The sequence below is a fragment of the Rhopalosiphum maidis genome, chromosome 1 (assembly GCF_003676215.2).
Source record: "Rhopalosiphum maidis isolate BTI-1 chromosome 1, ASM367621v3, whole genome shotgun sequence".
Lineage (NCBI taxonomy): Eukaryota > Metazoa > Arthropoda > Insecta > Hemiptera > Aphididae > Rhopalosiphum > Rhopalosiphum maidis.
The window spans coordinates 28288571-28303994 of record NC_040877.1 but is presented as its reverse complement, the minus strand read 5'-3'; the positions used below and the strand labels follow the sequence as shown (position 1 = coordinate 28303994).

At 30.0% G+C, this 15424-nt stretch overlaps 1 protein-coding gene across 2 annotated transcripts in view; it reads right to left on the bottom strand.

The window, feature by feature from the left end:
* LOC113560876 overlaps positions 1-15424 on the bottom strand; it is a 290450-nt gene that overhangs the window by 263381 nt on the left and 11645 nt on the right. For both annotated transcript variants that reach the window (XM_026966995.1, XM_026966994.1), the window contains exon 2: positions 15306-15347. The gene's annotated coding sequence lies outside the window, so the exon portion shown is untranslated. The remainder of the gene's footprint in view (positions 1-15305; positions 15348-15424) is intronic.

The window sequence follows — 15424 nt, the reverse complement described above, 5'->3', positions numbered from 1 at the left end:
CCTAAATCGATGAAACCGTAACGATAATAATTCAGTTGGTACACAGCACCATATTAAAAGTATGTTAAGCTTTAATTATTCTTATTATAGGTATTATAATAAGAATAATATTATTATTATTATTATTATATATATAGTTTTTAATTGAAAACATTTTATTTTTTAATAATTGCATATTATATAAGTGTTCATATATAATTATTAATTATCAAATCAGGTTTTTAATTATCCTTTTGCATTAGATATTTTGATTGAATTAAAAATAAATATAAATTTAAACTCAAAAAATCTATCACCCAACAAATCAAGAAAAAATAAATGATTATATATCATTATCGTTTTTTATTACTACGATAAATAATATGTTATAAGGGAATTCCTTATTACAACTAAATATATAATATACAATCTAATCCATAATATTAATTGTCGTTTATTGTATGTTCAGCAATATAAATATGCAATTTATTATTTTAATTATACAAATCAAACCATTATTGTTCAAGTTCTCATGTTAATATAAGAATCAATGAAAAAAGATAAAAATAAATAAACACGATGCATGAAATATATAAATATTTATTAACTATTAACTATTAACTGTACGCTCAATTAATTAGCCATAACCATAATATATTATATTTCATCATTAAAATACACAATGTAAAAACCTTACAAAACGTTTTTATGCATAATAGTTAAGTACTGATACTTATTTTGTCGTAATCTAAGTTATCGTTTAATTAAATACAGTTAAATACTTAGAAGTATAGCATTTTTTTTTTCAAGATTTTAAATGCAATATTTTGTTAAAAGAACTTAACGTTTCATTTTAAATGGGTGATTTTTTTTTTTTATAATTGGTTTTATAAATGTAATATATTTCAAAAATGTGTACAGAAATTCAAAGGTCTTAGATTTTTGTTTCTATAAACGTTACAGGCACTAATCGTGCTATTTTTTTATTACAATAAATGTGTTCGTATAATTTAATTTAAAAAAAATAATAAACGTTAATGATTTTTTTTCAACCCTAAACACAGTTCTATACTTTTATTTGAATGGAAGTGATAAGACAATAAATAATACAAATTGTCACTAAATGTGTTTTATTTTGTTATGATACCGCTGTTATATCGTATACAAAATTATAGCTATGAAAAACGTGTTATTAAAACAAGTAAAATATATTATATGCAATGCCACCAAGTTTTCTAAGAAACTGGATATTATTAATTCAACCACTATTTTTAATTGTGTTACAAGAACTAAAATAAAATACCATATAATTAAGTATGGATTTTGAACTCATGCGTAGAATTTTTAAAAATAACCGTAATCAAATAGCCACTTTTAAATATATTATCTAGAAACATTCTTAAACTAATAGATTATAATATATAAGCACATTAGCTTAGTTTCTGTTACTTATAATTATATATTTTATTTAAATTATCCGTTTTCCCTAAAAAAAAAAAAATTATAATATAATATAGTATGATATCATTTATTAAATATAAATAAACATAAAGTACTAGAAATTTTATATTGTTAAATAAAAATATGTTATACCAACTTTGAATAACAAAACATATTTTTGAGCCTTTCATATTATTATACATTTTATAATAAGTTTTTGTTTGACTTTTATTATACTATTAATAATTAACCTAACCGAACCAACAGTGATAACTGGTCTTCAAAAATATTATATAATATTGCAATACACTTGCATAGTGTATACCTATATTAAATTTGGTTACTTAGATTTTCTTTTATTAAGTTAAAACTCTAATTTTATGTTTAGAAAATTGAAAATAAGTTTAAAAAAACGAGAAATAATATTAGTTTTTTTAGAGTTTATTTTATTTTTATCATGATTAAAATCTCAGTAATGTTATGTATATTAACCTTTAGAAATTAATGTATCCTACACATAAGAAAAAAATACAATTAAAATGACACATAGACGTCATCAAGACAATTGCATTGAATAAAAGAAACTTACAATAAAAAGTTATATTCACTCTAATTTGGTATTATTACGTTTTGAAAATAACTGAATAATAGGATGGATAATTTTAGTGTGCTTTATGTTGAATTCAAAAAGTGTCCGCTATTTGTCGCACGTAGTTTGGTTTTTACATTTTTACTCAACTTTTAAGTGATATCGTAGAACAAAAGAAATGAAACTTGCTCGCAGTTACGTCAGACTTTGTGATGATATTTTCGAAGTTGAAAAGTTCTGGGCATTTAAAGTAGTACATAATATCATCCATGTTTAAAAACAGTACGGAGTAATAATATAATATTGGCATACAATACATAATCACGCATACTCGTATAATATGATCATAAAAATATTATTCAATTGGAATCGGCACACTAACAATTTTTTATTTAGTGTGCTGATAGTAGTTATAGTAATTATACAATTTTCAAACGACATTAAATAACGGTGGGTTTTTGACTCTTATAGTTGAATTAATTTAATTGGTTAATTTAAAGAAACTCAAACTTTGTATAATATAGTGATACACATCAGGCATATTACCTACACTTAAAATTTTCTAATAAAGTTTCCAGTGGATGAGCTATATTGTTTTCGTACATTTAAAATCCATTTATTAATTTTTAAATCTTAATAACATTTGTTATTTTTTTGGAAAACGTCTATACGGTAGTTTTTTAATTAAAATGCATGAATAACAAAAGTACTTCACCGGTTTTGATTATTTTTGAAAACATTGTTTTGATTTAATTAAACAAAACAAAAGTATTATGACTTTAACAAGTGTTCCATTTTAATATTAGAGATTTTAAACGCTAAATCTAGTTAGAAAGCAAACTAATTTAATATTCTAAAAAAAACTATCAAACAAATCGTTATATAATAAATTAGCTTTAAATAAAGACATATAGTTAAAATAGTTTTTTTTATTAGAATTCTTTATTTGTTCATACATTAATATAACAAATAAAATATATCATTTATAATATATTTAAGATCCCCCATTTAACGCCGAGTAATACTAATCAAATTAATAAATAAATTGTATTTTATTTTATTTTTTAAAAATAACAGGTATCGGTACATGACATTTAAGTCAAACAACTTTATAACCGTTTAATATAATATAATATTACAATATCCACACATTAATTATTTAATACGCTATATTAAACAAAATCAAAAACTAATAATATACATACTTTGATTTAATAAACAAAAATATTAATGTTTTTTTTTTTTTTTTGCAATAGACTGATAATATTTATCAAATTATATAAAAACACTATATTATTCAACTTACTAAGAAGATAATAGCAAATAGTCCCTTTTGGAACAGTGCCATTATTTAGTTTATAAACATGGTATGCTATTAAGTTAAGTTATTACTATAATATTTTATTATTCTGAATATATTTCACTAATACCAAGTAAAGAAATACATTTTAAAAATGTGATCATAATTCAACTATATTTTAAAATTTTAAATTTTTAAAAACTATGTATTATTGTACACAACCAAAGGTTATTTACAATTAAATAAACTCAATTTTATCATAATAGTTTTTTTAACATGAACAATCCGTATTTAAATATTTGTATTTAATTTTTTGTTAACTAAAAAACATTTAAACTTTATATAAAAGAAAAACGTTAAAATCCTATTTTTTGTATTATATTATTTTATTTTTTATTATAAGTGCAAGTATTTATTACAGCAGACATCTTTATTACTTTTTATAAATTTACTATAACTGATTGATTAAAGTAAAGTCTAGTACAGAGTAAACAAATGTCATGCTCGTGGAAAGTATCAAAACAAAATAAAAATCCCTTTTATGTACAATATAAATAAGTGAAATAAATATCTTTTGAAGCACGATTTTCTATAGAATAAAAAGTGACATAAGACGTAGTGTCTAATGAATTATGCAATGTTAGATAAAAGCATTAAACGGGTCAAAATACAACGAACTTGCATAAAAGAAAGGGTGATAAATGAAAAAGTTGTAGAACAGGTGTTTTCAAGAAAAACTAAACAAATACAAAACTTTTTCATTACACTATGAACGAATTAATTATGACCTCTGAACGGGAAACGTGGTGTCTACGGTTTGTTTAGTACCACGAGACCACAACTATCTAGTGGATATATTGTAATTTTATTATTGAACAAATTGTGCACGTAGTAAAATTTATGCTTTTTTTTGTAAATTGTAATACTGAAATACGAGTCGAAACTTTTACCTGTATTGATACATACGGCATAAATCTGGGAAAAGGTACCAAAAATATTATAGTGTTGACGAGTGTGTGATAAAATATTTTACAGTAAAAATACTTTTGCGATTTGAGTGGAGGCGTATAATGTGTGGTTTGAAACCCCACTAGTTGCACTAATGTTATTGCTAGGGCCCGAGTGTAAAATTAACCATTAATTTGAATACGTTGGAGACTGCGAGTTAACTGTACCTTGATGATATTTCATTACCGCGAGGTGCAATCGTACACTTTCTTTTTCCAGTGGCCATTGATTAATTTTACTACTCGGGTCACACCATGATTTTTTCGTGCTGTTTTTTTCTGTGTGTATTATATTTTCGTATAAAAACGTAGATTTGGAAAATCCGTTACCGACGGGCTTAATGTAACCTTACTGACGAATAAGAATAATATCACGTCTGTCTGTTTATATAGTATCTGCTTCTACTATTTGTGTTTGTGTGTGTGTACATTACTGCGACGGCTACGGGTCGAAATTATTCCCATGTGACAGGGGGCTGGCGCGCACGGCAAAACACAACAACAACCCTCGCCCAGTGGATGAATCTTCTTCACGGTGCCGCTACGATGTATATGTATATACTAACCCGATCGGCGAGCAGAAAGGATTGTGTGACCTACTACGGCCTACTACGGTATTATTATTATAACTACGATATAATACGTCTGCTGTGTACAGCGTGATCATCATATCTCCGTAAACCCGGTGGTGTCTTATGGAGAGACGAAAAACATAAAGATCTTTGACGTTGTGTTCTTTTAACTAAGGAATAAACACTATATAACATACGACAAACGTAGAAAATTATATCATAGTACGTCGTTAACAAATAATATGATAACAATATTACCGAGATCCTGCCTGGATAGCGATAAAGAAGTCACGTCGTGTATACCCCCTCCCGTCCCCCTCCCCCCACAAACGCGCACACACTCGTACCACAAACCAACAGTTTATACAGTATTTGATGACATAATGATAATACATACGCGTGCAATATTAACAGTGTCACTGGCGGTATCAGTGGCGACGGCGACGTATATATATATATGTACAGCGCTAGACATTATATTATTATACATTATTGGCGAATACGTTGGTATACCTATACACGGTCGGAGACGTCGTCGTGCAGTGCGCTGCGGCGGCATAGCGGTATTTCCATGTGCGTGTGTCGACGACGAGGGAATTAAAACGTTTCCGATGACGAGGGTCGCGTGAGCGTGGTCGCGGTGGCAAGGGGCGCGCACACGCGCCACTGGTCATTTATCACCCAGGGCAGAATATAAGTATATATATATATATATAATGTGGCATGTATGGGAAAAGCCCTCACGCGGATGTCACCCGGGATACCCGCGCCGCACACAAATAACGTATTTATGTGCACGCCCGCCGCCGAAACGATTTCCACTCAGACTCCAGTCCCCAATCGAGTTATGCTGGTTTTTTTTTTTTTATGGTCGGTTCCGACTCCGCATCGTTTTCCCTCCTACGCCGGCCCTTGGTCCCATTGTCGGCGTGGAGACCTATAACTTCTTCTGTACCGACATAACTCACGCGACGTCCACCGCCTCCGCACGGGAACACACGAAATGATATGATGTGTACATAACATTACATATATATATATGTATACTGTAACTCGCATAATAATAATAATAATAATAATACAAAGTAGTAGTATATTATGACACGGGAAAAGAATGCGTTGTAGAAACACTGAAAAACCCGTAAAAAATCCATAACGCGCCCTCGACCTGCACGGCAAAAAGACGTATCGGACGAAACATTATTGTATAAGTGCGAGTCGTCGTGTTGCTTTTCCGGACAGAATCAACGCAGTACCATACTATACCTACACGCGACACAATGGACCTGACTACGTAAGCCGTGCAAGTGCGCTACGACTGTCGTAGAATAGAATCGCGTAATATACCTCATTACTCATTAGGTATCATCAGGTCTACATAAATCGATTTACGACGCGTCGTGAACAAGAGTAAGTCTATAGTCGAAAAAATTCGCATGACTCCGGCCACTGCAGTCGCGCGTAGTGCGCGTAATTATAACCCGATAAATGAGTATAATTCTAATTACCCACTGCAGGAACAATGATTGACAACAAATAAACTTGTGGGTAGACACGTAATAAAGTATTTGCTTGTTGAAAAACAATAAAAACATAGATAACTATTATAAGTATAATGTAACTTATTTATAAACACGGTTTTACAGAGATGTTCAAATACACAGGTTGAATATATTTTTTTTTTTATATATATAATAATAATAGGTATATATTATAGTTGTGTATGACCGGGGCCATCCAACGAACGCGATTAATCGTCCCGCGTATTATTAATGATTTCCTAGACGGTTGGTGACTTTATGCCCGTCATCACCTTCAAAAGAAAAAAAAATAGTTGTCCTTTTCGTCCTCCCCCTCGACCATATGGGCAGGGGGGCGACGAACGCTTTCTTTAATCCCTCATAGTTACGAACATGGGTATAGCGAGGTAGTATATATATATATATATATATAGATAGCCACTAACTCATGTGATGACCGTAGACTCGACGGCTCCCGAGAGTGTCTCGAAACAATATAATATATAGGTACCTGTTATAATATAACGCGCCACTGGCAGAATACGAAAATGTATAATATATCATATCGGACACCTTGAGACACGCCCATGCCACTGCAGGATGCCAAAAACTGTATATTTACTTAGACTTATGTATATGTGCGGATGAATAATGCGATAGTGATAATCAGTGGTGACCGTAGAATTTTTGAGAGCACGAATTCGGTTTACTAAAATATTACACCCACTTGGTCATCCGTGATAAAAGATGAAACAGAACTAAATATGCGTTTATTAAGTTATTATATCAACCATTTTAATTAAATATTATACTGGTATTATAATGATATAAATGAATTAATATAATTAAAATAATATCCATCGTAATAATCCAGCGGTCAATAGGTATTAATCATATATTATATACCCGTTCCCACTACGAGATCTGTAAGCAATGGCATTGAGGAATTTTGAGAGCACTTGTAGTCAATTATAGTATACTTAGCTGCACTTTTTTTTTTATATTATGTAAAAAATAAATTCCATTGCACTCGGCAGTTGTGCTCACAAAATATTTATTTAAAATATTGTTAATCAAATGTTAAATTTTTCACAATTGCACAATCCTTGAACCTATCTATGGTAATTAAATAACTATAGTCGACGCGAATTAGTAGTCACCCGTTTTAGTTTATATTGTGTGTTTTCTTGTGACACCAATAATTTCCACTTACCCTTCGAGAACAAGTTTCAGTACTCCTGTAAACCTGTTTAAACTCCGGTTTGGCTGCAAGCAATTGCACAAATATAACCATCGCGTCCGGACATCATCCACCGGTCATCCGTCTGTAAGGCACTGATTTTATAATTTAATAAGCCGCCCATGTCAAACGAGACGTGCGCGCGTATTATTGCTGTGATACCATTGTGCAGTACCGCCGATAGCGAACCCACTGCGGATTATAGTGGAACTTACGCAACTCAAATCTATTACCATATATTATTATATATTCTCGAAATGTATAGATATTTTACATTGCTGTACGTCTGTTCGATTCGACCGCTGCAGATGACGATCATTAATATTGTCGCCTAGTCCACCGTAGCGTTTTTAGTGTTTACCATGTACGTTACGGCTAATACAGCGGAAAATGCCATATATGGTCCACCCACCCCGCAGCCTGTTGTACCTGTGTATTATTATGATACACCGCCGGCGGTCGGTCCGAGCGTATGTGCAAATCGAGTTAAAACACACGGCGAACAATATATACGTCTGAAACGTAAATATTTACTCTCGCCGTCGAGGATTCCAAAAACGTTTCGAAAATTACATTTAATTGTGTGTGTTTTACGCGCGCGCGGCCCACATGTGTCCTGCGTTATGTATATATATATATTCTAATAGTATATACTGCATCGTATATACGCATAACGCGATTAATTTAGTCGATAAAGATAATTCACTATAATGTGGTGCGCGCGCGTATAGACATTATAATATTAGCATATACGTATATGTCGAATAAACCGATTAAAAAATAATAACAATAATAACCGTTAAACGTGACCGCGGTTTTTGCGATAAATCAGTCGATCCGAACGAAACGCGGAGGCGGCGGCGGCGGCCGATCATAACGATATCGTAAATTCATAATAATGAAGTATTAAAAAGGTAAAAAAAATATTGTACAATATATACGATTATTCGATTATTTTGCGATCGCTATATTGTTATAACCGACTACCGCACATAAAAAACGACCAACATCGGAACACCGTCTCAACAATAATATAGGCAATAATAACACACTCGTATATATACTTATTGTTTTGTATTATAACACATTTCGTATGTTATAACAGCATTTATCGCCATTCGCCGTCTTTAATCTTCGTGTAACCGTTTCTCTTGAGCAATATAATAACAATCGATCGAGCCACATATACACATAAAATCGAGTATGTATACTCAAGTGCAATCATTTTACACGGTTATTAACCAAATTGGTCGCGTTATGTAAAACAATACTTTTATTCTTAAGACTATATAATAATAATATGATATGTTTGTCTGTCGGTATTTTTTAGGGGTAATGATACGACAGCATGTTTGTTTTACTCACTCGCTGCTCTTTTCTTATTATATTAGATTTCCAGAGTATTTGTCGTTCATTTTATTAAAAATTAAACGAAATTCCGAAAACGCACGTTCATCCAGACACACATATACTCAAACGTAATGAAATACCTTTTTCATAAGGAACGGTAAAATCTGAACAGATCTCATGGTCTTAGATTTCCGTAGCATGCGAGACGAGATATTTAATCGAATTAAATAACGTGTTATTTTTTGTTATTTAATTTAAATGCTTCGGAAATTTATTTAGAACGTCTAACATCATATTATTATTTCTTGAAAAACTTTAACCGGTAAACGTAATATCAACGAGGGTATAAATTCTAGTTTTGCGTTATATATCATTTATTTCATTATTCGTCTGCCTTGAATAACTACAATATTATTACTTTGAATAGGTAGGTATGTTTACGAGTGTCTTGTGCATATAATATTATAATGATTACTTCAAGTCAAAACTTTATTTGTATTACAATAATGTACGTATTTCCCATTTGTATAATTTAATCGCTTATTTTAATAAAATCAGTTTATAATAATTTCATTACAATCACCAACGTTCGCGTTTTTATGCTATCAAAAATTATATTACATATTTTTTTAATTACGAAAATCGTTAAAACCTCACCGTTTTAATCCATTCGCTTATTTGATTTACGTGGAGGACATTTTTTTTTCAAATTAAATTCTTCTTCAAATCGTTTTGTAAACGAAAACATTTTAATAACTTTTTATCACTCTTTAGAGTTTAGACGATCAGTGCAATAATGATTGTGATTATTATTGTTTCGTTATAATACGTACGACGTTATATTTTGTACAAACTTAAATACTGGAAGAGATATAAATATTCACATGAAATACGTATATTATTTATATATAATATTTTATAATTTCCGTTATGACTGTGTTTATAGTATTTATATATATGAAAAAATGCATTCATATGAATACACATCACAGACACGACACACCAGCCCTGCGGTTCTTTCTCACTTATACGTGTGAATAGGAATTACACAGCACAAGGAAAACCTCATTTTGAATTCATTAATGAAAATCCTCTATAGTTCTCACTATAATATACCATTTCATCTTAACACGAGTTATATTATCCTTTGTACGGGGTTTTTCAAAGGTACGCGAATGCTTTTCAAATGAAAAACAAATGAAAATATAAAAATATCAGACAAATTGTTATTATAATATACGCAATGAATATTCTGAAAAAAAAAAAGTTCCAAAAGTTTTTTTGTAGTTTGGACATTTTATTGTTTTACAGAATTTATATTCGTGTTCAACATCCACAGTAAGGTAAACTCGATGAAATCATCGATATCTATCATGAAAAAGTATAATTATATATTTTTTTAATTTATAACTATTTTCACCAATCCGAAATGAGTATGTATGATATTAGGTATTCATTTTAAATTAATTATATATACATACAAAACAATAGTACTAATTACCAATAATTTTGTTTCTCAATAACAGATTCATCACAAAAACCAAAGCCAAAAGATTTAAAGTTCTAATTTTCTAAGATTTTTAATTGCTAGAGAAATTATTTAAAAACAATAGATGAGATTTATATTTCAAAAAATAAAAATAATATTAACTCGACTTTTGGACGTACAGTTATGTAATGGTATCTTTTTTTTTATCATTAATCCGCGGCAACAAAGGTCATTGGATGATTTTTATTCATTTGTAGAGGGGATGAACGGTAGGTTGAAACACGTTTTTTGTATATGTGGCAAGGATTTGTCACTAAAATCCCGGGTAGTCGCCCATCCAGGAGCTAGAAACACCGGCCGATACGTACACTCACAGCGTTTCCGCAGTTGAGTGTACGATCGCACCACACCAAGCCACTTAATGGTATTTTAAAAGAAATTCACAAATATATTAATATTTTAAATTATAATAGGTATATCTATTATTATGATCTTAATCTAAATAACAATGAGAAAAAAACACTAAAGACAAATATATACAGTATACATTATAAAAAATCCGTCATATTAAGATACAGAATAATGCATAAAAAAAATACGTGAAGTGTATTATACACAATATATTTTTCCCGGTATTCGGCCATATACTGAAAATGGTAAATACTTCGTACTTCAAAAACAATCGAGTTTCAAATTTTCCAAAACTTTTAAGTTGTTCTAAAACGTGGGTTCTGACTTTCTTTCGATACAACTTTAGATAAGACTTTATTTTCTCATATCTAAAGAATAATAAATAGTCTATGCCCTATGAATACTATATTATACAATATCATATTCAATTGTAGGTTGATATTTTATAAAATTAAATATTTATTCGAATACCGATTAATGAAAATAAAATTGAGAGTATATTATTAATATACACCGATATGGCTATATTATATACATACCATAATTACAATATTAAAGTTTAAATACAACAGAACATATGAAAATAATTTCACCAAACAAATATATAATATTTACTAATATATGAATGCAGTATTTATTTGAATATTTTTAATTTATCTTTATAATTATACATGGTATTTCTTCAATAGCTTTCACATAGCTGAACCATTTTAATCATTATTTTATAATGTGCTTATATTGTTTTTCATTAGTTACTAAATTTTTGTACATAATGATTTCAAGTAACCAAATGTTTGATTAAAAAAAAAACTATTTTCCAACACTAGAAATCCAAAACTCGAATAATTGATTCAGGTTTAAAGCTATACGTTTAATATATTCTTTTAATTGAATTAAGTAGGCATATAAGAAATAATGCTCAACATTTTATTTTAATCTATTAATTTCACTAATCAAAATATTATTTTACTTCATATAAATGTATTGTTGTTCTATTAGAAGTTTAATCAAATTTGAACTATTAATACTTATTAGTTAGAGTGTACCTATCTAAATCTACAAAAAGATTCAATATTTATTATAGTTTCATATACATACCAATCAAAAATGACAAAGTTCACGATATCTATATTGTAATATTCACGGTTATGACTTCAATGGGGAAACCTTTGCCCGTTTAATGTTTTGACACATGTCATACGACAAGGAGTCAAAGGCAGTGCCAACTCTTCTGAGTACATGAAAGATCCGCGACTATATGTATTCTAATTTGATCAACTTGGTGAATCAATAAGCTTAGCTACAAACCGCCCTCTTAGAGCGGCGGAGAGATATTTTTATCGATTTATTTTTCACAATTTACATTTTAAAAATACTGCAAACCATTAGTAATAAAATATCATATTACTAATACAGGTACATCAATTATAATGTATACTAATTTTCAAATTTTCATTTGGGCATTATGAGTTATAATCTTGAATTTAATTATATTTTATTTTATTAGTTATAAGATAATAATAATTAATCATACATTTTATAAACGTGTGTAATATAGAGAACTAGATAGGTATTATACTTTAATAACTATTAATCACAAATATAACTATGTATTTACTATAGATAAATCATCTACTAATTGTACTAGTGTGGCACAAAGTAATGTAAAAATCTTACCAAACATTCGTTCATCAGCATAAACCAACAATACGTTCAGATTGTGTGTATCGCAAACAAAATGGTACACTATTATGTAAGACATGATGTATAACATTGAATATACAATACATGCACATTGTAGTTATGTATATAACAAAAAAAAATGCGCATATATTTGTCATCGGCTTATAAAATAACCAACGATACTTAATATTTATAATATATGTCATGGCGTTATATGGTACTGACTAGTGACTACTGAGTATTATCATAATACGCATTATACGATTACTTTACCAAGATTTTCCAAGGATTTTCCGTATCTACCCATATTAAAATATGATAATACAATAAATTTCAAATAGCAGCTATTGAACCATATAGACTGGCAGTATACATACTAGCAACCGTGATGATTAACATAAGTGACTTTTTGTTCGTTCTAATTTTTAGAAAGCCTGTGATGGAATAAACGTATCGTTAAACTGGAAAGGGCCAACAAAGTTTTCGCCGCCCCTTCAGCTCAATACTGCGTACATACAATAAGGTGGGTCATTAATAACCCCAAATTTCTTTTTTATGTTTTTCTGTGATTCGTGGTTTGTTTTTGTAGACATAATGCGTTTTGACATAATTCCAAAGAAAAAAGTCCAACTGTATAACATCACACGAATTGAGGAACTGTCCGTTCTGGTAGCAAATCGTGAAAGAAGTAGGCCCCAAAATTTATCCACGTTATCACGTGATTGCCACACGAGTATATCTTTTTATGTTGATCGCACAAGAAAATCAATTCGAATTCGGTGTTCCTATTGAAACACCCTGTATAATATTACAATATGCACGGTGACGCGAAAACAATTGGTTGTATACCGAGATTAATGGTCAGGATTTCGTCACGCTTCGTCGAACAACGCGAAACCGAAGATAGAATGGGCCACTACGACCGTTGCGTAAAACAAAAAATTTGGACTAGACCTTCGGCCGTGTTTATTACGATCGGCCTCATCAGTTATTAAACTTCGCGGATTTCCGATACATGTTTGTGTAACAACTTTCCAAACGCGTCCGTCCATAAATGTACTTAACGAATCGCCTTAGTGAGGTTCTATAAGCCTATACGGTTCTCCGAACTTTTGTCGACAACGATAAGACCTACGCAGGTGGTCGTCGGCTATATAATTTTAATACATATTATATTGTACACTATTGTGGCAGTACACAGTGGCGATATTTTTCAATGGTCATCACTTTTAGGGTTGCTTTACAACGGTCGTCGCCATATTGTGTTTTCTACGCACACCAATCTCACCAACTCGTCGCGGATTCTCGACACTACTTTCGATCGCAATATATCTTCGTGCATATAAATACATGTAATATATAATAATATGTGTACAATATATAATATGTATTCATCCGCAAATGCGCTTATGTGCGGTGCAATGAAATCTTCTGAGAAACACGAGAGTTATTATACGAATATTATTATCACTTCCGACCGATGAAACACGCCACCCGTTTTCCAAGTATTACAAGCCGGGAAGATCGTAAAGATAGAATACAAATCAGTCGCCAATATTATTCACGTCGTGTTCCTTAGCATATACAGCGACAATTACACACACCTATCCGACGCTTATTACGAATTTAATATATTTACAGATAATTTGTTTTTATTTATCGTACAATGTATATAGGTTTTGGAACAACCAATCAAAACCATTATAAAATGTTCGAGAGGTGCATCACGGTCACTTTGTATCACTCATAGTATATGTATTATAATACGGTCGTATAGTCCCTATAATAATAGTAGACGATGATGTACACTAAACTTTCAACGTTATTAATATTATTATATTACTGTGGTTGACAATGGTATAATTGATGAGTAGAGTATGTGATTTCGGCGAGTTGAAAGACAAAATCGTCTGAACATCCATACCATACCACTATTACCAACTAAGGATGATATAAATCAGTCGGTTTTAGCCCTAAGATAACAATGTGTTTATAGTGTGTAGTTTGTTCTCAATATAAAATACTTTGATAATTTTATTTTACTTTTATATTATTGAAATATAAGTGAACAATTACATTTAAAGAATTTCATTTTTTATTTGTAATTGTGCATTTGTCGAATTTACAAATTTACGATGCAGGAGTGAAAAATATTAATATATTGACATATTTTACTATAATACAGGGCCTTAAAGGTGAACAAATTTATGTTAGCGTCATCGATATATTTTATGAACGTAGATATTTTTTCTAGGCTTAGGAATAATATAATATTTTTAAATTCAATTCTGTTATCAGAAGTAACGTCAATTCGTTACGACGACTGTGATTATGAAAAACTTAATGACAAAAGACATTACATTAGAATTGCAACTATTTTATTAGTATTACGTATTTTATCTATAAATAATACATACAATTTTAGAAAACAGATGGTTCATTAATCCTTAAATTACATCCACAAAAAAAGTTGGCTAAAACCATTTTACCTATAATAGTATCTCAATTTATTCAAGTCGTTGAACCGTGCGAATTTTGTAGCATTGTTATTTTTATTTATTTTTTAGTTATCTCAGTCGTCATTAAAGTGTTATTAACGTTTTATTTAAGCAAAACGGAGAACAAAATAAACAAACGTTTTAATTGAAGATCTACTCATTAACATTTACGTTCATCTTTTTTTCATTAGTAGCAAGCTTTTTATAAAACAACTTTGTACACTCACCGTGGCATATCTCAATGGGTATCCTCTACATGCAGTGTTCATCTGGAAAAAAACATTAAATATATAATGTAACCAATTATAATATTTTATTATGCTGTGTTTATAATACGTCTCACACA